Source organism: Callithrix jacchus, chromosome 6 (assembly GCF_049354715.1).
Source record: "Callithrix jacchus isolate 240 chromosome 6, calJac240_pri, whole genome shotgun sequence".
NCBI lineage: Eukaryota > Metazoa > Chordata > Mammalia > Primates > Cebidae > Callithrix > Callithrix jacchus.
Window position 1 is genome coordinate 85,469,705 of NC_133507.1, and position 23,614 is coordinate 85,493,318.

Below are 23,614 nucleotides of genomic sequence, written 5' to 3' on the forward strand. Positions count from 1 at the left end.
ATGTCTGGTTCTCACTCTCTGCTCCCCCACCCAGGCTCATACCCAATTTTATTATTTGAGTACATTGGCTGCTATGCTTTCATGTGACTCTTTAGGCAGATGGGATGTCTTTTGCAAATAATTGTATTGTGCTCTGGCATTCTTCATGTTACTATTTTAATGTTGAAAGAAATTTTTAGCTTGTGATGAGAAAGCATCTTGCAGGACATGGAGTCCATCCTGGTGGATGGTAATTGCAGGACTATGCTGGTGCCAAAGGTGAGGGTTGGGGACTAGGGCAATGGTGGAAGTGATACACTTTGTCCTTACCTTCCACCTGAAACCCCTAATCTCAGAACGATTCATCTCTCCATTCCTATTAATCCTTACTGAGAAAATTAAACCGTAAGATTTGACATTAATGTATGACATCACATTCTAATATAGGTTTCTTAAAATGGCCAGTCCTAACAGGCACAATACCCTCTCCTCTTTCTGACATTGCTGAGATGACTGAACTTCTAGAAGGCAGAGAGTCAAGTCCCTGATCCTTTTTATATTGGCCAGACCAGGTCATTTAGGAACTCAGAGGGTATCTCTTTTCCCCTTCAACGTGAATCACTCAGAAACAGGTGAGCGCATGAAGCCTTATTGGGTTTACTTATTAGGAAAAGTGATGTATATTATTTTAGAAGTTTTCCTTTGAACTTTGTGAACTGATATCTGGGGCTGTTTACAAAGCATTTAATCTCATCTCTGAACTGAAAATACTTGATTCCAAAAGGAAATGGTGGATGGCATTATGATGTAGGGGACCCAAGACACGTGCTCAGAGCAGTCATCAAAATGTGTGACCAAATATTTGTTTCCTCCATTACTTCTACTTGTTATTTATCACCTACAAGACTGTGAATTTCACAGGAGTTAGGATTGTGTCTACTTCTATAATACAATAAGACAGGGCCCAGTATACAGCAGTTACTCATAAGATGCCTTGAACAAATAGTTAAAATGACAAAATCTAACTGACAAATGTTCACAGTTGTTTAGTTATAACAGGAAATGAAAACACACTTCTTATCCTATACATACCACAGTGCAAGGAAAATACTGGACAATTGTCTCTGCCTTTGTCCAAGGCCTTCTCCTCTCAAGCACACATGTATCAGCTTCTGCTTAACTAATCACCCCTATGATTTTGACCTTTTGCTATACCTATATCATATGCCACCTTCCTTACCAGAACCCATATAACTTCACTGGTTTTCTTCCCCCACTTCTGTCTTTAAGTACTTTCATAGCTTTTCTGGGCCTAAATAATATTTCCAAGTCCCTAAGGTAACACTTCCATGGTACATGCCAGTAGTGAAGATATCACTAATTACCCTAACTGCTATTTACCTTAGAATTAAAAGGGTAACATTTATATACATAATACATCCATTGCTCAGTCTCCTTAACACTGAAATAATGCTATCACCTCATGGTACATGCCAGTTAGATGTTCATCTGCTCCTGGTCATTGATCACAAAGTCTGAGTCTCCTGTAAGACATCAAGAAACCAGGCATACTGATCAGTGATGACCAGTTTTCTCAGAGCTTTTGAGGGCCTTTACTAAGAAAACAGTCACAGAAGTCTGGGATATGCATACTGGATCGACTGAAAAGGAAAGGTATGATAATTAAGTTACACAAAGGAAAATTAGTTAAATCACTGTGGTTAACTACTAGAAATATAAACTTAGTGATGTTGTGCAAAAAGAAAATTTATGGTAAAAATATACTTTTGACTGTCTCGTGAAATCTAGAGGTAGGGATGTGGCCAGGTCTCAGGGAAAAGATGCAGTCAAGAACTTACAAAGATGAAGTCTGTCTTCTCTGCCCCATCTCTCCTCTCTTCTTTGACATATGTTCAGTTCTCTGCATTTGAGCTTTCCTCTACTTCTTAGACCATATGGTCTACCTTTATGACAGTAGAGGAAATATAAGCCATATTAGTCCAGCCACCTGAGGCTCCAAATCTCCAGACAGGAATTTCATAGTACAAGTTCTTATCCCTGGACTAGTACACTATTAAGCTGCAGCCATGTAGAAGAGAGGGGGAGAGTGGAGGGAAATTTCTGGAAAAGTCAGTTGAGGGGTACCTCACAGGCAATGTCATGAAGAATGTACCACAGAAAACTAAGTATGAGCTAAAATGCCTCACAACCCCTGATTTTAAGATACAAAAGAACTCCCCTGTGAATGGAAACTAGGAAGTGGGAAGGGTCACAACAAGGGACATGTAAGTAATTCTCTCTGACCCATCATGTCAAAAGTGAAGGGGAGTTCTCACATCATTAGTTTTCTCTAAGATATCAATATTTGTTATTCAATGAATCCTTAGACTGTCAGGTGTTGCCTCCTCATATTCTATTCTAAGTGAAGATTAGAAGTGATGGCAAAATGAGTACTAGTTAGGACTAAATGAATTGGGAAAACCTAGGAAATTTCTCAAGGAATGTTGTATCCAAAGCTCAAATGGGACAATCAGCAGATTGTACTTACTGGTTCCATGTTTATGTATCATGTTCAGGAAGTTCATTAATGACTATAGATATCAAACTAAATACTATGAGGCCCCTTTAATGAATCTCAGGTCTTAGTAAATAACTGTGAAACAGTGTTAACTGCTTTCAGCAATACTCTGATAGTCTCTCAGTACTGGACATGAATGCTGTTAAGACTCATTGCAGGCTGAACATCAGTGCTTTTCTGGGTTCAACCACTTTGGATCCTCCTACTCTATGAACCTGCTACTATTTCTTTTCTTTTTTTTTTTTTTGAGACAGAGTCTCACTCTGTCACCCAAAAGGCTAGAGTGCAGTGACATGGGGCAATCTCAGCTGATGGCAACCTCTGCTTCCCAGGTTCAAGCAATTCTCCTTCCTCAGTCTCCTGAGTAGCTGGAACTACAGGTCTGTGCCACCACACCTGGCTAATTTTTGTATTTTTAGTAGAGACGGAGTTTCATCATGTTGGCCAGACTGGTCTCAAACTCCTGATTCAGGTGATCCGTCCACCTTAGCCTTCCAAAGTGCTGGGATTATAGGCATGAGCCACCGCACCTAGCTGCCTGCTATATTCTTGACCCTCACCAATAGGCACTGTTCTTGTGTACCACATGTTCTTATTTATAGGAAATTTGTATACTTTCTAGTGGTCACATTTTATTAAATACCAAGTCCACCATGGTATATTTAATGAGATCAACTTTCCTCTAATACGTTCTATAACTTAATTGGTCCGCAGGACACTGTCCTTCTCCTTGAACTATCTATGGCTCCTTAGCTTGGAATCTGTGTAATGTATCTACTTGCTCAGGCTTTCTGTGTCTCACATTGACAAGGTAGACTCTTCTTTTTTTCTAATCTGCATTTTGTCCCTTTGTGCTCTATATGGCACAAACTGATGAAAACAAAACTCCTATGAGGCAGAAAGGGATCTGCCACCACATCTCTGCTTCAACACTATTTTAAAAATCCTGCCTCACCGCATATTTCAGCAGCATATTTTACCATTTCACACATACAGTCAGGTCTTACTCAAAGGTATAGGAAAGTGATGCATGCACACGTTTGTCAGAAAGTGAATAATTATAATAATTATCTCTGAGTGTTTGTGAGTAGCAGAGGTAAGTGGATGTTTCAGGAGAGGTAAGAGGAAAATAATCAAAATGGTGATTTTCATCTGTAGGTAAAAGGGGTGGTGATATATGCGAGTCTTCGGACCACTTTTTAACATACTTAATAAACATACAGCCAGGTTGGTTAGGGCTAAAATAAGCCAAGGAAAAAAAAATGTAGAGGTACTATTTTGTGTGCGTGTGAAATAAATTTTTAATACTTCAGATACTTTTCAAATAAATAATCTTTTGGAAGGTAAATTCTCATTTCTCATTAGATTATCAAGAGGACAGGAGAAATCTTTGACTTTTCAAATTAACACTTTGAAAGAATTCAATGACAAAGAATGAACTAGCTGAAAAGCATAGCACTGAGATTTGAAGGAGTAGGAAAAGATTTGGACTGAATTGTGGGTTTTTTGTTTTGTTTTTTTAATAGTCATTCCTTTCTATAATCACTGCCATGAATCTGCATGCATCTAGCAGTGAAATGCTGTATATTTTCAAATCTCTAAAAATTCCTCAAAATAGCTCCAGTGGTTCAAAATATGCATGACAATCAAAATATCCACCTACAAATATTGTGGGTCTATCACATGATAAATAAACATTATCAAATATTTGTATATTCACATATGTGTATAGAAAGAGTAGAGAGAAGAGGAGGCAGAGAGAATATTTCTGTTAATGCTTGCAACTAGTTGGCAAATATATACCCTACAATATGACTATATTGCTTGGGACTTATGGGAATATGTCTTTCTGTATTGTGTACATACACATAAACATAGAAATTGGAATGTTCATATGTACACATGAATACATATTTTAAATAACATTTTAAATGCATTTTGAAAATACATATGCATATACATACTCACACACATTCTGAAATGCCATCATTCAACATAATTCATGATGTGTATTGCAATGTATCAAAGCAGAAACACATTCCAAAAAGAAATACTCACTGGTGCAATTAAATCATAAAGGAGTTTAATTTGTTCGCTTAGTAGCTAAATGCTTATTTCAACATTTTGGACAGCAGTTTCTTTAATGAGACTGTACCTGGAATGAATTAAATTCAGTTATTATTTAAGCTCATGAGTTAAAGTGTTTCTTTGGGGACTGCACTTATGCTTTGATGCATTTCAATGAATACTGTTCTTGAAAATGCCTATTTTAACTACTCTGAACTTGAAACCTGAAAAGTATTCAAGATAGTCTGGTTTATGAAACTGATCATAATATTTGTGAGCCAGCAAGATAGAATACTCACTTTCTTCTCATATAACAGCCTTATTGAGATACAACTTACTTATCCTACAATTTAGCCATTTAAAGGATATAATTCAATGTTTTTTAGTATACTCACATAGTTGTGAAACCAGCTTTACAATCAAATTTAGACCTTTTTCGTCATCTCAAAAAGAAACTCTGTATTTACCAGAAGTCATTCCCCGTTTCCTCCCCCCCTCATCCTAACTCAGGCCTAGGTAATATCTAATTTGCTTTCTGTATTTATGAGTTTACTTATTCTGGATATTTCACATATATGGAACCTTACAGTATACTGTCTCTTGTGACTGGTTTCTTTCACTTGGAAGAATATTTTAAGTTTTATCTATATGGTAGTATATATCACCACTTCATCTGTTCTATGACTATGTAATATTCCACTGTATGAATATATCACATTTAATTTATTCATTCATCATCTGATGAACATTCATGTTGTTTCCACTTTTGGCTACTACAAATAATGCTGCTATGAACATTTATGCACTAATTTTTCTGCAGACATATGTTTTCATTTATTGTGTGTATACAGCTAAGAGTGTTACATAGACAACTACTGGGTCCTATGGTAGCTCTATTTTAAATCTTTTGAGAAACTACCAGCCAGTTTCCAAAGTGGCTGTCCCATTTCACATTCCCACCATCAGTGTATGAGAATTCTAATTTTTGTGATCACCATGACTAATTCATTGAATCCATGTGTTTCCTAATGCTGGACTTGGTGCTTTCCTGTGTTCGCCTGATGGGCTTATGTAAGCACAGCCACAGCAGACAGAATACAAGCCCCCTGATTTCCTACACTTGGAAGCATGGCCAAAACATGCTATAGACCCAGAAATATCAGCTTCCCTTCAAAATCACCATTAAAGTTGTCCCACAGACACTGTATACACTGAATTTCATCAATCGTAAAATGAAGGACAGTGTTCCAGAGTGAACTAGGCCACTTCCACAGTTGTTTGTAGAACTAATGGTTTCCATTTGAATCCTGTTGGGCTCATCCAGCTCCACGGCAAGCTAGGCATATATATAAGGAGGTACAGATACTATCTTAGACAACCTTAAAATATTTTAAAAGTATAAACCTCATAATTATATAAGTAGTAGCCTGTGAGAAATTAATCAATGAGGGAAAATAATCTATAGTTTGGTTAATATCTCTTAAATATGCACTCTCTAATGTTCTCAGAAGAGACTTCAGTCTTTCACTGCTAGCTTAATTTTAGATGCACTATTGTTCTTTCCTAAAATTATCATATGGCATATGCTTAAAAATGTTGAATGAATTTTAACTTACTGGATGATGTGAATGTTCCAACTTGTTTTGCTAGAGCCAAAACAATCTTGAAGACTGCATAACAAAAGAAGCACAAATGGAGATCAGTAAACATTTTAACTAATTGCATTATTCACCTTTTCATGTTTTCAGCATATTATAGACATGATCTCATTGAATAACTAGTATAGATACTAACCCTTATCATAGGAGAACAACACTATTGTATAGTGCAGTTTAGGCCTTGAATAACGCAAGAACAGCAATAATATAAAGATGGTAACATAACATCCCTAAATGCATAGCCTGTGCCAGGAAGTATACATGTCATTTTACATATTTATAATATAACTTGACCTTCACATCAATCCTCTGAAGTAGGTGTTATCAATATTGCCAATTTACATATGAGAAAATTGAGACTTAGGGAATTATTATGACTTGTCATTTATTATGCAGCCAGTAAGTGCTTGGCCAAAACCAGAACCCAGGTTTGTCTGATTCCAAAGTGACCTTCAGGCCAAACTGCATCCAATCAAAAGAGCTTTAAAGCCCCCTCAAAAAAGTGAGACAGTCATGAACTATATTTCCCACAGTAGTGATAATTAGCATATTCACTTCCATTGAAAAGTCCATTATTTCAGTGGGTCACTGGGAACAAAACACCATGGATTAAAGAAATGGCATATCATTCATACATATTAACTATTTTTCAAATATATGCAGAATCTGTTGGATTTGATAAAACATAAATTCACTACTAGTAAATTTTAATCGCCTTTCCACTACTATGGATTATTTCGATCAACAGGTAATAGAAAGAAAACTATCAACACGTTATGATCTAGAAAATGTTGGAAAGAGAGCTTCATTCTAGAAAATGCTAATATCTGCAAAACTGAAGAGTTTTCACAATCTTAATGAATGAAATGTTCTTCTAAGCAAGGGAAAAAGTAGTTACATATTCCTGTTAATAGAAAAGTATTAAATGACACCTATAAAATATTCCGTGCTTAAAAATTATCAACTTAGTTATTTCCCTTTTGTAAATTTGAGATCCAAGGTACTAAATGTCTATTTTTCTTTGTTTTAAGAGAATGTAGAATCATATACAGGACTGAGAACCACATCTTGGCTTTCCACTCAAAGTTCAGCTCCTAAAACATACTAGAAATTTAATCAATATCTGTAAATAAATGTTCAGTTTGTGACTTGCATTCTGTGCTACCCTCCAGAGATCTTTTTATTTATTTTGTTAAAACATGAATGTCATTCTAGTTTGCTAAATTTAAAGCAACAATATCTTAACAGTGTCCTTAATTAAAATTCAATAAAACCCCCTCCATTTAAAAGTTAACGTGGTCGAAACTGTGGGTGAGCTATGGAGTGCAGAGATAAAGGCAGTTAAAGTAGATTTAACCACCTGTGAGGTATAATAAACATGCGGAAATGCATATAGCCCAGAGTGTTTTCACTGCTATTTTAAATTTAAACACATACAAAAAAGTAAGGGAAGCGTTTAGATATGACCATTAACAAATTATCACATAATTGACAGCAAATCAGGAATAATTTATTACTCCAGTGTTACTGTTAGAGTGTTACCACTGCAATGTTACCATTCAAACTTATCTTCTAGAAAAATTTATGAATTTATCAGTCATATATCTGTAAGAATTCTACACATTATTTCAATAGCTTATTCTCAGTATCAGAAGTAAAAAGATCTAGAAAGATGACTGGGTCCAAAAGGAAAAGTATGTCATTCACAATACAAGATTTGTATGAATAAAATTGCCTTTAGGTAATTCTATATTTTAAGAGTCTATATAATCATAACATAAACAGTCTACTGCTATTCACTCATCAAATACAACTCTGTGCTGGATATATCCATGTTCTAAAAGATTATACTCACCTCTGCCTCTTGATTTCAAGCAATTCTCCTCTCAAGTAGCTGGGGTTACAGGTGCCTACACCACACCTGGCTAATTTTTTGTATTTTTAGTAGAGACAGGATTTCACCATGTTGACCAGGTTGGTCTTGAACTCCTGACTCCAGGTGATCCACCCACCTTGGCCTCCCAAAGTAGTGGGAGTACAGGTATGAGCCACTGTGCCTGGCATGTAAAATAAATTAATTTCACACATCTCATAGTGTTAATTGGAAAAATAAATTAATCAACAAATATACATGAAAATAGTTTTTAACCTGTGAAATAAATCACAAAATTAGCCGTATCTGTTTTTTGACATCTATTCATGTGAAAGACATCATTGCCTCATTTTAGAAAACATTTTTCAAACGTTCATTTTGACAAGCATAGACTCAAATATATTTTCAATAGGACAAAATGATTACCATTTATGAAAATTTTAGTCTCCATTTATATAAAAAGGGGGAAGAGTGGTGTTAAGTCAGCTAACTAAAGCCAAATTCATTGGTCCTTAATTATTTGAGTACCTACTAGCTATAAATATCTTGTGTGATTACATGGTATAAATATTTACTTTTTCATTTTTTTCATCTACATGATATTAAAATGACCAGTTGTTTCTCTTACTACATACAACTGCAAGTAACATTAATTTCACCTCGAACAATTGATGAAAGCTCTTAAGCATATTATTAACCCATGCTACAGATATTTGAAAGCTTTTATGAGTCACACAGTGTGCTAGGAGTCATATGAATATAAAGATAAATATTAGCCAAACCATGCACTTAAGGATCATGGATTGAATAATGGAGCTAAGAAAGATGCATCAGGGCCGGGCGCGGTGGCTCAAGCCTGTAATCCCAGCACTTTGGGAGGCCGAGGCGGGTGGATCACGAGGTCAAGAGATCGAGACCATCCTGGTCAACATGGTGAAACCCCGTCTCTACTAAAAGTACAAAAATTAGCTGGGCATGGTGGCGCACGCCTGTAATCCCAGCTACTCGGGAGGCTGAGGCAGGAGAATTGCCTGAACCCAGGAGGCGGAGGTTGCGGTGAGCCGAGATTGTGCCATTGCACTCCAGCCTGGGTAACAAGAGCAAAACTCTGTCTCAAAAACAAAAAAAAAGAAAGATGCATCAGATATAGATGCAGATAAAAATGCAGATTCACACACTGATGTATATGTGATCTATATCATAAGTTAAGAGTTCGGCCTGGGCGCAGAAGCTCATGCCTGAAATCCCAGCACTTTGAGAGGTTGATGTGGTAGGAATGGTGAGCCCATGAGTTTGAGATTAGCCTAAGCAACACAGGATGACCCTGTCTCTAAAAAAAAGAATAAATATTAGCCAGACATGGTAGCACAAGCCTGTGGTCTCAGCTACTTGGGAGGCTGAGGTGGAAGGATCACTTAAGCCCTGGAGGTCGAGATTGCAGTGAGCCATACTCACACCACTGCACTCCAGTCTGGGTGACAGAGCAAGACTCTATCTCTTAAAAAAAATAAAAGGAAAAAAAATGTGCCATCAAATATATACAAATATAAAAATTTCAATATTGATTCCTTCAGTGGAAGGATCAGGGAAGACTTCATGGAACATAGTGTCTTGGAACATCACAATCCCACGGAATGCAAGACAGCAGAGGAGGCAAGCTTATTAGGACTAGGACCAGAAAAAACAACGGTGAGAGAGAGAGAGAGACACTGAATTGGGTTTGGAAAAGAGTGGAGCGATTTGGCTAGAAAAAGGGAGCCTAAAAGTAAGCATTTAGGAGGTAAGTTTGTTTTTAAAAAAAAAAAAAAAAAAAAAAAAAGAAGTAGAACCAAATCAGGAGAGGGCACTGAGAGTATCCACTAAAGGATGTTTAGTTAAAGTTTTGAAACTTTTGAGAAAGGATATGACATTTTACATTGCAGAAGAGGTTTCATGGGAATATTAAATTGGCAAATGTTCATAAAGTGAATTAAAACAAGAAGAGGCAAAGAAGCAAAGAAAGGGGACTACTGTAGCAGAAAGAAGCAGTGGAAATGGCGAGTAGGAAGTTAAGGAAGCCTGCACTTAGCTACAAGAATGACAGAGATAAAAAATGCTATAAAGATATTTCAGAGAAACGATTGGCAAGGCATAGTAACCAGTTGGATTTAAAGTTAGAAATTCTATTTTTTTCTCTTGGCAAGTATTACCTGGCATTTATCCTGTAAATTTCCATGTCTGTTAGAGCTATTGGGGTAGCAATGTAAGGAAGGAGGAGAGGTAGTGATTTGCCTATTCTTCTCTATCTTTTTGAGAAGCATGTGACAGGGAGAACAATCCCAGAGTATCATGTGCTCACCATCTACCTAACTTTCTACCTAAACACTGACTACAGACTATACTTTTGCCTTTTGTCACCCTACTCCTCTCAATTCAAAAGCACTTCCGCTGATGAGCCAGCATTCTGGAATCCCTAACGAATTAATAGGGGTGGTGTGCCCAAAAACCGAAGTTAAAACACAGCAGTTTACAAAAGCACCAATAAGAGGTTAATGACAATTTTTTTAAGTATATTGTATCAAGACATGTTCACATCCTAGGATGAATAATAAATAGAAATCAATAAAAGTCTAAACAAACAAAATCATCAAATCAATGAGAGAAAAATAAAAAGTAACAGAAGACCCCAAAAGTGTCAATAAATTTGGACAAATTTCAAATTAACTTCATTATATCAGTGCCTCCGTACTCAGAACGTGTACAATCTGCCATGTTTTCTCCCACTCAGATTTTTAAAACGTTTGCTTCCTTCCTTCTTTGAGTACTTGGTCTAATTAAACTTCTGTGCTCTAATTTTTCAACACTTATTTTCTACTCTGCACTTCCTCACTCTTTAGATGGAACTGAGCTATCATTTTCACATGTGTGCTTATTCCCCTTTGCCCATTATGTTCCCTCTCAAATGATTTCAGAAAGGCCTCCGAATACCTGAACACAAACAGCATCAGAGGTTTTAACCAGTGATGTAAGTGATCAAGATGCCAAATGCATGGTCAGGTCTCCTTAAATCTAAGGCTTTTGACTTGATGTCTGCCAATCCCCTAGATTCTCTCAGGTCCTTGTGTCAGAGCATTTCCTTCATTTCTTCTTGGGAAATATTTCAAGATCATGATATTTAAAGATATCCGTGGGTTTGGAAAAGTCTAGTACTTAAAGACACACTGGCACTCCAGCATGATAGGGAAAATTAGTCATTCAAATTGAAAATTGAAAACTATATCCAAAAAGTGGGAGAGCTAAGTGCAGATGGGTAGAAAAGGTAGGGATATGCTTGGTTGACGGTGGAAGGTGATACCTTATCAAATCTTTCCTAAAAGTCTCATTTGGATGATGGGGCTTGAGCAGAATTTGGGGGTCAGTTTTTGTTCTATTCTCTCCCATTTTTAGAATAGGTTTGCCCAACATTATGACACACATGTTCCCAGTTACCATAATAGACTACATATGTAACTTTAACTACATTATTTCAGAGCTCCATTTGCAGATTCTACATTTTATTCATCTCAAACTCCCCCCACCCCAAAGGAGATAGGCTGTTAATCCCCATCCTCTGTGGGAAGCTTATGCTATGGCTGGCAAAATGTGAGAAAAAAGGCTTTGTATTCCAGTTGCCATGTTAGCTGTGATACACACACATATACATTTCATCTCCAGTGTTGTTCTTCATTAATTATTTTGGAATTTATAATGCAACATTTCAGCATCGTCTTAGGGAAGCTCAGAGCAGATTTTTCTAGATGTGCAATGCACTCACTTTACACAGTGGAGTTTGCAGCTATAGTTAATAAAGGCATCTAAATTTGTACTCTTTAGGCTGAATCTTAAACTTTTGGTAAGCCCTGTGTGGAAACACATGCTCAGAACTTATCTCAGACAATCTGCATCTTATAGTACTGAAAGGAACAATTAAAAGAGATTGACTCCCCATCTATCTAATGTGAAATCTAAGTGTAGTGAGAAAATGAGAAAGTTCTAAATCACTTGAATAAATAGAGAATATGGTATTTTAATTTCATATCAATATTTTCTAGCTATGTTAAATTTAGATATATCTTTCTTGGTGACAGTGAAGAGTTAGAAAAAAGAACTGTTTTTTTTCTGTGTAAAAATTAGCAAAATATGTGGTTAAAGAGACATGTATCAGGAAAAGGGGAATAGAAAAGTCAAATGATGATCAAAGATTTTGACCATCACATTAAAATATCAGCACTTTGTATTTTGACACTTTTGGGAATAAGTCTAATTCACAGTATGAGCTGAGTTTAACTAGCTGTATTCTAGCTTTGTTCCAAGAAATATTGTCTTGTTTTTGACTGCTTAAAAATGTATATAAAGATGAGTGGGATTTTAAGAAAAGTTATTTAAAATAAACTGGGCTCTACAATTATAAGAAAACTTTACATGTATTAATACTTTATATGTTAATGTTTCCATACAAGAATAATTTTTGAGATATAAGTACAATTTTCTAAGAAAAACTTTCATGTGAGACAATATGCATTTTTTCTCTAAAAATGAATTTTAAAACAATCAATTATTTTTATTCTTCTTTAATCTTTTCAGAAAAGTTCATCTTTAGAAATATTTTCAGCCAGACATGGTGGCTTACACCTGTAATCCCAGCACTTTGGGAAGCCGAGGCTGGTGGATCAACTGAGGTCAGGAGTTTGAGACCAGCCTGACCAATACTGTGAAACCCATCTTTACTAAAAATAACAAATATTAGCCGGGTGTGGGAGTGCATGCCTGTAGTACCAGCTACTCGGGAGGGTGAGACAGAACTGCTTGAACCCAGGAGGCAGAGGTTGCAGTAAGCCGAGATCGTGCCACTGCACTCCAGCCTGGGTGACACAGCAAGACTCAGTCTGGAAAAAAAAAAAAATTCAGCAGACAAAAATGACAATTTTCTTTTCAAATGAAACCTTTATATTTTCTAAGTTAAAAATACTTTATTAATATGCAACTGCAATTTGATATATTAAGCAGAGGAGAGATCATACTGAACGATCTTGTACCCTTTCTCTACTTTTGCTTAGTTCTTAGCGGACTCAACAATGGTATTATTATATTCAACAATATGATTTCTAAGACCTCAAGAAACATAATTTGTTTCTTATTTTAAAATTATAAATGTCACGACAAATAAGAAACAGTTTTCATTTAAAAATGACAATAAACAATATTCAAAAATACTGAGGCAGCCTTTAAAAAATCTTAAATATGAGCAAAATTTTACAGTAAATTTCCAAAGGAAAATAAAAACTTAGAAAACATGCTTATGAAACAGTAAGTTTTTAAAACTAGCCAGAATTCTGAAAAATTATTTGAAGTTTTATTGGATCACTTTTTCTTTCAGAATTTCATTAAATTTCATATGAACAAGCAAAATAGCATGAATATTTGCACAAAAGTCAGTTTATATAGGTTAAGTTTTCTCTCTGAATGTATCACCCCCATTTAGTATCTGACCAATTTCATTGCATCAAGATTGGAAAGAGATCCCTATAATTAAAAGTAATATACTTTTTTTTGAAATGCAACTTAGAGATTGACAAAATTCCATATTGTACTGTGCATCCCTTAAATTTATCACTCTCATCTATCACTCTGAATTTCATATCAAATTGATTTTGGCACATCGCATTTGAATAAAACAGTGGAAGAACATGCATACTCATTTACACTTCAATATTAATTGTTACACTTTTCATGCATTAAATAAATGTACATAATTGATAAAATGCATGGGAATTAAGTCAAATTAGCCAAATATGCATTGTTAAAAAAAGTATTTCCCTATCTTGTGCATTGCTATATATTGATATCTGGTAAGATATATGCTATATATTATTATAGAAAATGATTTACATCTCTGTGTAAAGTAATTCAAATAATATAATTATTCTTCCCAAACTAGTAAAGCACAATAACTTTTCACTGAATTTAGACTGGAGTTGAGAAAATGCAATTTGTCTTTATTCTACAACTGAAAAAAAAAGAGTTATATCCTAAGTTGAAAACCATTATGTGAACAGGTCAGAACTTGTGCACTTTGTAGAGTTCAGGCAGGCCCAAACCTTAGGCAGCAAAATTCTCCTCAGGGTCAGTGACCTCTAACTATTGGAAAACCTATGAGAAGGGATGAAGAATAAAAAGATTACAACCAATTAACTTTCAATAGAATATCCTTTTAAAGTACCTATGTCACTATAGACGTTTTACATTTTATACCTTTGTAGGCCAAAATAATGTTCCCAAAGAATGTGGCTTAAAAAAGTAGGGAGGATTTGGTAAGCAGTCCACCAATTTCATACTATCAAATCACAACATGAAAAAATAACTTACAATTTAAATAATTAGGTTGCTGTCAGCATAAAAGTAGTTTTAAATTGAAATTTGAAACATACTACATATAATCTATGGTGTTTATACTGGAATGATATATTCTTTAATGTAGCAATGACATTTGAGCCACCTAATAACAGAAGAGGAAAAAAAAAAAGCAACCTTATCTTCTTTAAAGGAAAGTAGTTTGTATGTGCACACAGGTATTGAAAATGTTAACTTAAGGACAAATACTAATGCTTCATTCAGCTGGAGGTCAAATGTCCTCAATGCACAAGAACATGTTTGTTCTTCAGAAGTAAATGAATGAAGCTACTAGGCCCTGACCTTCACAATGACCATGGGCCACCTTTATACACTTTTTAAAAATAGCATTAAACAAACCTCCTGGGTCTTCCTTTAGAATTTATTTACTTTTCCATAATCCTAGAACAGTATTTGTCAACCTGGCAATACTGTCATTTTGACCCAGATAAATCTCTGTTGTGGAGGTCTGACTTTCACATTGTCAGAGGTTTAGCAGCATTCTTGACCTCCACCCACTAGATGCCAGTAATGTCCTCCCCACCATTAAACAGTGATAATTTAAAATGTCTCCATACTTACAAAGTGTGCCCTAAGGGACAAAGTTGCTTCTGTTAACTGCTGTTCTAGATGAAGAGGACTAACCTTTGTTAAGGGCAGGCTTACTGAGGAAAGCAAGAAACAACAGCTGACAGCTTCAGAAAAGATGAAGAAATTAGACAAAACAGTGATATCAACTGGTTGCATAGCACTTTAGGGTCATTTCGTTTAGGAGCTTCAATCACTAGTCTAAGTGTGAACACCAATACAATAAATATGAGCGACAAATATTTTGTTCTGCATTAACACAGAGATGCCCTATAGCAAGAGGATCTCTTAAGTTTTTGCTAGACAAGGTAGCTGATGTTCACTGTGGTGATCCTGAGTCACTAAGAAATTGTTAGAAAAGTTTCTTCAGTGTAGCACACCAAAGAAGACAGAAAAGAAATAACATTTGAGGATTATTTCCATCAAAATATTAAACTTATCAAAATTCAGGGCAATTAATGTTTATCTGAAAAGAAAATGCCTCTGTGCTGACATAGATATTAGATTTTTCAAGACAAGGTTGAGAAGAAATATTTTTTTCATTGGTGGCTGTTTAATTTATGGTTTAGAAGAGATATCCATAAAGGGAATGCCTTATTCCTGGTAAAAAATCCTACTATATTTTAATTTATACCTAATTTGTGTCACAGGTCTTGCCAAAGATGAGTTTTACTAGTTCCTTCCTGTTAAAGGATGCCCATGAAGATGCTATAGAGAGATGTGTGTTTGGGTAAGAAGAAGTTTCAAGGTCATATTCCAGAAACCAGGTCAAAGAAATTCATTGTGGAGAGAACCTACAAAGCAAAGCTAGGGTGAAAAATAGTGGAGGGAAACAGAAAGGACCAAAGGCCTCAGGCTAAACAATAGAAAGCAAAAGAATTGTAGCATGCATCAGGACAGGGGAGGCCAGACTCCAGATGGGTCAAAGTCTTATTTTTAATAAATTTTGGAAACGTGGCTTACAATAATTAAATGAGCAAGTCCAATTCCAAAGTCTTAATGGAAGTTTGAAACAGGATCATGGGAGTAAAAAAAGTTGTCAGACAGGTCTCAACCTCTTCACCATGACCTTCAACAGGTTATCATGAGGAGAGAGTTAGGATAAGGACATTCTAAAGCAAGCAACAAAAGAGACTGGAAGGAAGTCAATCTTTATGTTCTCTATTCACTTGTATTTCAGATATTGAATCAACCTGCAAACATAGAGACAGACTTCAGTTTACATGCCAGAGAGAGATGTGTGTTCATCTGAGCTTAATCACTAACTATGTAATTTTAACTTCTCTGATTCTTAGTTATTACATACAAAATAAGCACACATAATAGGTAAAACTCTGGTAAAATGAAAAATCATATTTCATTACATTTGTAGGTGATTAGTCAACAGTCGTCACCCAGTTCCCATTCTCAAATGAAGGCTCGTCAAACAAGGTTGGCGTTGCATAAGTGATTGCTTGTGGTCACTTGAGACTCTTTCAGGTCAGTATATGGTCACTTGTTCTAATATACATCTCAACATCTCAAGTTTTTTGCTTTTTGTGACAGAACAGGCCAACTAAAAAGCATTATTTTCATTAATTTTGCAATAATACAACCCTGCATTTTCTGATTAATTTTTCTAGACACACACTTTTGGTATTTTATAGATGTTTTATAGTATCTACCTCACAGAGCAGTGGTCTCCAACCTTTTTGACACCAGGGGCCAGTTTTGTAGAAGATGATTTTTCCATGGACCAGAGCAGATGGCTTCATGGTAAAACTGCTCCACCTCAGAAGATCATCAGACATTAGATTCTCATAAGGAATGTGCACCCTAGACTCCTCACATGAACAGTTCACAGTAGGGTTTGCACTTCTATGAGAATCTAATGCAGCCATGGGCTGACATGAGGCAGAGCTCAGGCGGTAATGCCCACCCCACCCACCTCTGCTCATTCCTGCTGTGCAACCTGGTTCCTAAAAGGCCACAGACTGGTACCGGTTCATGGCCTGGGGTATGGAGACCCCTATATACAGAGCCAAGCAAGGTAGATCTAGTTTGGTGGGACTTGGGGCTTATGCCATTTGAAGAAGCCTTTTTAGGAAAAAAATACAGGTATATACAAAATTATTAATAGGAAATTAGGTATGGAAGAGAATGTTCATTTAGAATGAGAAACAGAATTATACTCCTTTTTTTCTTAATGAGAACTAAAAAACAGAGCATTGGGAGGGGTCCTTGTAAGTGAATAGCCTTGAAATTTAAACTTCATTAGCTTCATGGTATATTTGCCTCTGGGGCTGGATGAGGATTAAAGAAGATTATGCATAAAAATACTTAATACCTGGTATTAACAACTTATCTTCAGTAAATGTGAGCATTATTATTCTCATCAAAATAACCAATAATAGTGATTATGTGGCGTGTACCAAGTCACATGACCTTTGAGGACTTGAAAGATTTAGGGGGAGGCTGTGATAATGGGTCACAGCAGTCCTATATCCTGTTTTTTGTCCTTTCTCTGAGAATGCTGCCCTCAGCAGCCCACCATGCAGAATAAGAGAATGTCAGCTGCAGAAGAGTCAAGTAAGGAAAGGAATCCCAACCTACTAACTGGCCTGATTAGTGAAGACAACCTTCAGAAGTCAGATGTCAAAGCCAAATTGTCTTCTGGGCCTACAAAAAGAGAAAATTAAAAATAGAACTGGCTTTTAGGGACAATAGCCACAAATATAATTTCAATACAATGTAATCAGATATATAGGCATGAATGGGGAGAATATGGAGGAACAAAATAAAATGGGCAATTAATTTTGTTCAGAAACATTAGAGAAGGATCCTAGAGAAAGATACATTTGATTAAAGTTCCCAGCTGGAGAAATGATTTGCAAAGGAAGAGGTGTGGGCCAGGTTAGAAATCCCGTACCTTAGACTTGGGTAGGATGGCAGAAGATGAAACTACAAGTGTCATTAGGACCAGGATTGCCTGCAATGTGAAGGTATTTGGCCTGAAGGGAATGGAGAGCTAATTAAGCATTAATTTTTGTAAGTTGTATAGTAACAACCTTAGGGAAAGTGTTCAAGGGTCACTCTTAAAAAGGTAAAGGCCACCATTAGGGAGAGTGCCCTTGTGTAGGGCTACAGAGTCTGTAGCCTGCACAATTCCATGGGAGTGTCATTCTCATGGACTACGGTGGGAACAACATTCCCTGGAATTCTCCACCACTTGCAAGGACAATAACCCATGAGAGGAAAAATAACAAGGAAGTTAACCAAGCAGATGCAAAGAGGATAAAGAACACCTAGAAATATTTCTGAGAGTCAGTTAGCAAATATGGGAGACCACAATTTAGTTTCCCAGATACTTGTTGCTGCTTTAAGGAAACACAATTGAGGTTGGAGTCAACTTGAAAATAGAAGCCAATTAAATTTTTTAAAGCACCACAGGAAAGAATCATTCCTCCTTAGGACTTTCCGTTGACAGACCCATTGCTAGTGCTAAATAAATATTCAGCATTCCACATTGCCACAGTGAGAAGCTGGAGATTCAGAATGCTTCCCATTGAGTGCTCAGGATACTTAGCACTTCCCCTCCCGGACATTTCTTGTTTGGAAAAACAAAAACAAAACAAAATAAACAGACAAAGGGAAACATCATTTGTTTCCATTTATGAGGAATTCAGGAAAGTTGCATTTGTCTCATTTTTCTTACCAGTTTCATTTACTGTGGATTTCTAGAACTCACGTTCACAATACTTGTAGAATCCAAAGAAATCCTTAGGTTTAACAGAGCACCACAAGGCAGAAGAGCATCAAGTGTCTGCAGACAGCAGCCATGTACAAAATCCATTCTGGCCAATTAGTTAAAAGCAGAGGTTTCACCTTCTCTTGATCTATTTCTAGTCAACACTTACCTGAACAAAACTTGAACTGCCAACAGAGCCCCAAAGTAGTAATACACCACTGGCTTGAGACATTCTGGTGACACTTGTATCAAAATGGAATTCTCTTGTCTTCAACTGTATCAACCAGACTCAAAATAAGACAAATATGTTTATCTATAAATCCCCAGCAAGCTCATGGTTCATTTTCTGTCATTTCTTCCTTATAAGATTAATAATCAAAAAGCAGAAAATAAAGTCAACTGCTTCAAAACATTGGTCTTTTCACCTCCCTTCTATTCCTAACAGCCCTATTCCTATCATTCCTATCATCACAGGGCTCCCTGATATTTAAAAAACATAACAGACTTTGCTGTTTACATTGTAATCTCTAGGGAGCTTTTTAGAAATGCAAGATCTCAGGCTCCACCCCATACTTACTGAATCAGAGTCTGCGTCATAAGATCCCAGACAATACTGAGCCCAGTAAAGTTTAAGAAAGACTGTTCTAATCTGTTTCATGATAAACGAAGCTACCAAAGTACCAAGCTGATTAGCTACTTAAGCAAAAACCACTTATGCACACACATAACTCATAAACCAAATGACATGGACAAGTTTTTCAAACAAAAAAATAATTTTGCCCTGAGGAAGTTTCAAATAAAAGGATGAGAGAATGAGATACACAGAAAGAAAAAAAGACCACCAAAAACACAGGAAAATGTAGACTCCAATTAAAGGCACTTAAGTTTCCAAGTTTTCAGACTGATTCCAATAACTCAACTCCTAAAGACTGCCCAAAATATACATGGAATTTGGTTCCTTCCCCTTATTTGCATGGGTAACTACCTTCCAACACTTCATATCATATTTTAAGATGATTATAGGCAATCTCAGGTGGTTAAAGTCATTTAGCCTTCAGCCTGGTACCTTATACTCCACCTGAGGCAGGCTGCACTACTTGGAAATGGGCCACCTGTTGTGCCTTACTGCTTAATTATTATATTAACATATTGAAGCTTCCTTTGAATTAGCTCTTCTCTGTGAGTGTGTTTATTCTATAGAAAAGCCCTTCAGTGATTTGCAATGAAGGTAATTTTTCTTGTCAGCTTACTTCAAAAATTCAATAAGTATAAATCCAATGCAATTTGAGTTTTGCCAACATTTTGCTTCCATTTCATTCTGTTTTGTTTCCTTTGAATCTTTTCCCCCAAGTGCAAAGCTTCAATTTCTGAATGCAAAGTAGGCTGCAACCTTTCCCAGAATACATAGTGCTATTTTGCTGCTCTGGCTCCTGAGATGTGGGGCACCTTTGCCCATAATGGGCAGAATCTGGCCTGCCTAGTAACACTACGTCAGAGCACACTGTGAACTTTGGTCCACTTGGCAGAGGCTTGCATGTTGACTAATTGAAAACTGATGGACATCCATATCTAAGCATAAAGCAAGTGAATAAATGCTTTTTTGGAGTATCGCACATATAAGACTGCCATCCCCAAATTCACAGTCATCTTTTTACCTGCTCCCTAAGTCTAAACCTGTGGGGTTCCGGCAAGAGAATCTTGGTTAAAACAAACAAACAAACAAACAAAAAAGAGACTGGAATATTCTGTGGCATTCTCAGTTAACATTCTCTTCTCTAGTGATAGTCCTTGCAAGTAGTAGGTCCTGCTTCTAATTCTTTTAGCCACATCCCCACAGTGTGACCTCATCTTTAAAATTTTAGCATATGGTAAAGACTAAAGTTAAGGAATAAATATTGGTTTTATTTGAGTTATACGCACACCCTCACAATTCTTTGTTGTTTAAGATTCAGGGACAGAACGGCTCCCTCAACAGACTAAGTTCAGTCAAAGCAGGAATCATATTTTACTCATATTTGGAGGTCCCTCTCAATAGCACTTGGACTAGAGCTTGGTACCTAATTCCTGCTCGAAGAAGCTGCTGAATTGTGATGTTACTCTCAACTTTGCATCAAGAGGTTCACATTTCTTTTATCTGTATCTGACATGAGAACAACAGGAAGAAAAGAAAAACCATATAGCAAAGCTAAGACTTCTACCTCAAAACCAAATTCAGAGTGCTAAGTAGGTTAGGTATTTTAGTTCATTAATCTATACCTACCACCCAAAAAAACTTCCTAATTTTTCCTTCTGAACTAACTCTGTAAAACATTTCTAGAAATCCTTCTTTGTAAAAAATGTCTCCTAAATGAACTATAATCTTAAAATGATTTATCTTGCTGATTTTTTTTTCCTCTTCTCAGTATTACAAACCCAGCCCAGCATCTCACCTAAATGGGATGATGCTTTAGACCCACAATGTCATTTTTATGACTAAGGGCTACTGTCAAGTTAAACAAAATGACTTTTATAATTCAAGATCTCAGGGGAGAAAGTAGAAGACAAATGAGCAGTGGCTACAAGAACCACAATGTAACCTCATTTTAATCACCAGCATTCACCCCTTACTGTGCATAGCTGATAGGTTGGTGAGCAGACTCAGAATAGGTCAGTTCCAACCAAGTCCAAGTCAAGTGGTGGCAAGCTAGAGATACAGTGGTAGAGTCCAGTGATTACAAACCCTGGCTTTGAACTCAGACAAGCCTGCGGTCCCTGGCTTATCTCATGTGGCACTTAACAATAAAGCACAAAGGGAGATTAAGGACAGAGCCCTCAGACAGACAGAGGCATTTCATTGAAGGGCAATAAAAGAGGTAGCATCAGGGAACATCAGCAACGGATTCATTGTCAACTTTGTTCTTCAATCTGCAGGTTTCAATTCTCAGGTATTTTTTATTCCTGTTTCAGTGCAACTGAAAAATATCTGAGTGCTTACTTTGTGCTAAGCACCAAGATCTCTCAGCTACTCATAGCCCGCAGTCAGGCCAGGGAGAGAGAAAATAAACCTTAGTAAAATAACAATTCTGAAGTAACACAAAAACTTGACAGAGAAAATATGAATAAAGGGTGAAACAAATAAAGATGCAATAAATCTGACTATGAATAGAAGGTCACATTTTAGGCAGGTCTTCAAGCAGAGGAAGAGTCTGCCAGCCAGAAAAAAAAAAAAATTCTAAGTGGAAGAACTAAAAGCAGAGTCTGAGAAAGCTTGGCACATCCCAGAAATTGTAAAATATCCAGCTATATTCAGAACAGAGAAAGAATGAAGTCAAGGCCAAAAAGATAGGGATGGGGTGAAGGTTCTTGCAGGAAATGCAAAGGAATTTTGACTGTGTTTAAGGTGATGGATGACAACTGTTGAAGTAAAAAATTAATAGAACCATATCTGTTTTAGAAGGCTGTGTTTTCCCCAAAAAAATCATTCAATTTAATGATGATGCCAAGTCATACATTTCCTCTGCAAGGGCCTTAATATTGGATCTTTCTTTCTCTCTGTTTCTGTCTGTCTCTCTCTCTCTCTCTCTGGCTATCTCTCTCTGGATGCCTAGCATAACCTTCTGAAACATCACCTGGATACTAATCTCCATTCCTTGAATCCATTATTTGCACAGGAGCCCATGTTTAAACTTCAATGACTCCCAGGTCTTAAATTGTCTGTGTGTGTGTGTGTGTGTGTGTGTGTGTGTGTGTGTGTGTGTGTGAGAGAGAGAGAGAGAGAGAAAAGAAGAAGAAGAAGAAGAAGAAGAAGAAGAAGAAGAAGAAGAAGAAGAAGTAGTAGTAGTTCTAGTCATGTGATGCCCATAAATAAAACAATGTGGGAAAAGAAACTGCCTATTGCTGAGGCCAGAAGCCCAGCACCCTACTAGGTGAAATCTGAAATCCCCAGTGGACTCTGGTTAAAATTAACTCCTCACCAAGTATTCTAAGTGTTCTCCAAAATGGTCTTAGCCACCTTCTTTGGACCAATTTCACTTTTATTCATCCATTTGAACCATGTGCTGTTATTAAACACATCTGTAATTTCTCAGCCTCAGATCTTTTTAAACACTGACCCCAACAAGAGGAATGCTTGCATCTTACACTCTTATACCATCTGTATATCCCACTCTTCTTTCAGGTCCTTAGCCTCAGCTGGTGCTATCCAGTAGAACTTTCTCCATTGATAGAAATGTTCTATATCTGTATTATCCAAAAGATAGTCATTAGTCACATATGGCTATTAAGAACTTGAGCTATGGCTAGTGTAATTAAGAAAACAATTTTCTAATTTTATTTCATTTTAATTAACCCAAATTTAAAATTAAATAGCCTTGTGTGGCTAGAGGTTACCAGACAGGCCTAAGCTAGCAATTATCCCATTACTTTGTTTTGATAATAGACCTGAAACAGATTTATTTTTTCAAATGATGTCTTGTGGCAAATAATGAAGCTATAGGGGCAGATTATTTGGATTCTAATCTGTTCATATGGTTTGGCTATCCCCGCACCCAAATCTCATCTTGAATGGTAGCTCCCATAATTCCCACATGTTGCAGAAGGGACCCAGTAGGAAGTAAGTGAATCATAGGGGTGGGTCTTTCCTGTGCTGTTCTCAAGATGGTGAATAAGTCTCATGAGACTTGATAGTTTAATAAAGGGGAGTTCCCCTGCACATGCTCTCTTTGCTTGCCTCCATGTGAGATGTGACTTTGTTCTGC

At 36.6% G+C, this 23,614-nt stretch overlaps 2 long non-coding RNA genes across 6 annotated transcripts in view; one reads left to right on the forward strand and one right to left on the reverse strand.

The window, feature by feature from the left end:
• LOC103793803 (uncharacterized) overlaps positions 1 to 23,614 on the reverse strand; it is a 129,921-nt gene that overhangs the window by 102,479 nt on the left and 3,828 nt on the right. For 4 of the 5 annotated variants that reach the window (XR_013518947.1, XR_013518945.1, XR_013518946.1 and 1 more), the window contains exons 1-3: positions 8,138 to 19,427; positions 6,241 to 6,294; positions 1,839 to 1,943 (exon numbers count right to left, since the gene is read on the reverse strand). This is a non-coding gene — a long non-coding RNA (uncharacterized LOC103793803). Of the gene's footprint in view, positions 1 to 1,838; positions 1,944 to 6,240; positions 6,295 to 8,137; positions 23,097 to 23,614 lie in introns of those variants that run through there. The other variant, XR_013518948.1, reaches the window with a different exon arrangement.
• LOC118154594 (uncharacterized) overlaps positions 9,802 to 23,614 on the forward strand; it is a 47,492-nt gene continuing 33,679 nt past the window's right edge. Inside the window, exons 1-4 of the long non-coding RNA XR_004744688.3 lie at positions 9,802 to 9,935; positions 15,802 to 15,881; positions 16,332 to 16,420; positions 16,524 to 16,630. This is a non-coding gene — a long non-coding RNA (uncharacterized LOC118154594). The remainder of the gene's footprint in view (positions 9,936 to 15,801; positions 15,882 to 16,331; positions 16,421 to 16,523; positions 16,631 to 23,614) is intronic.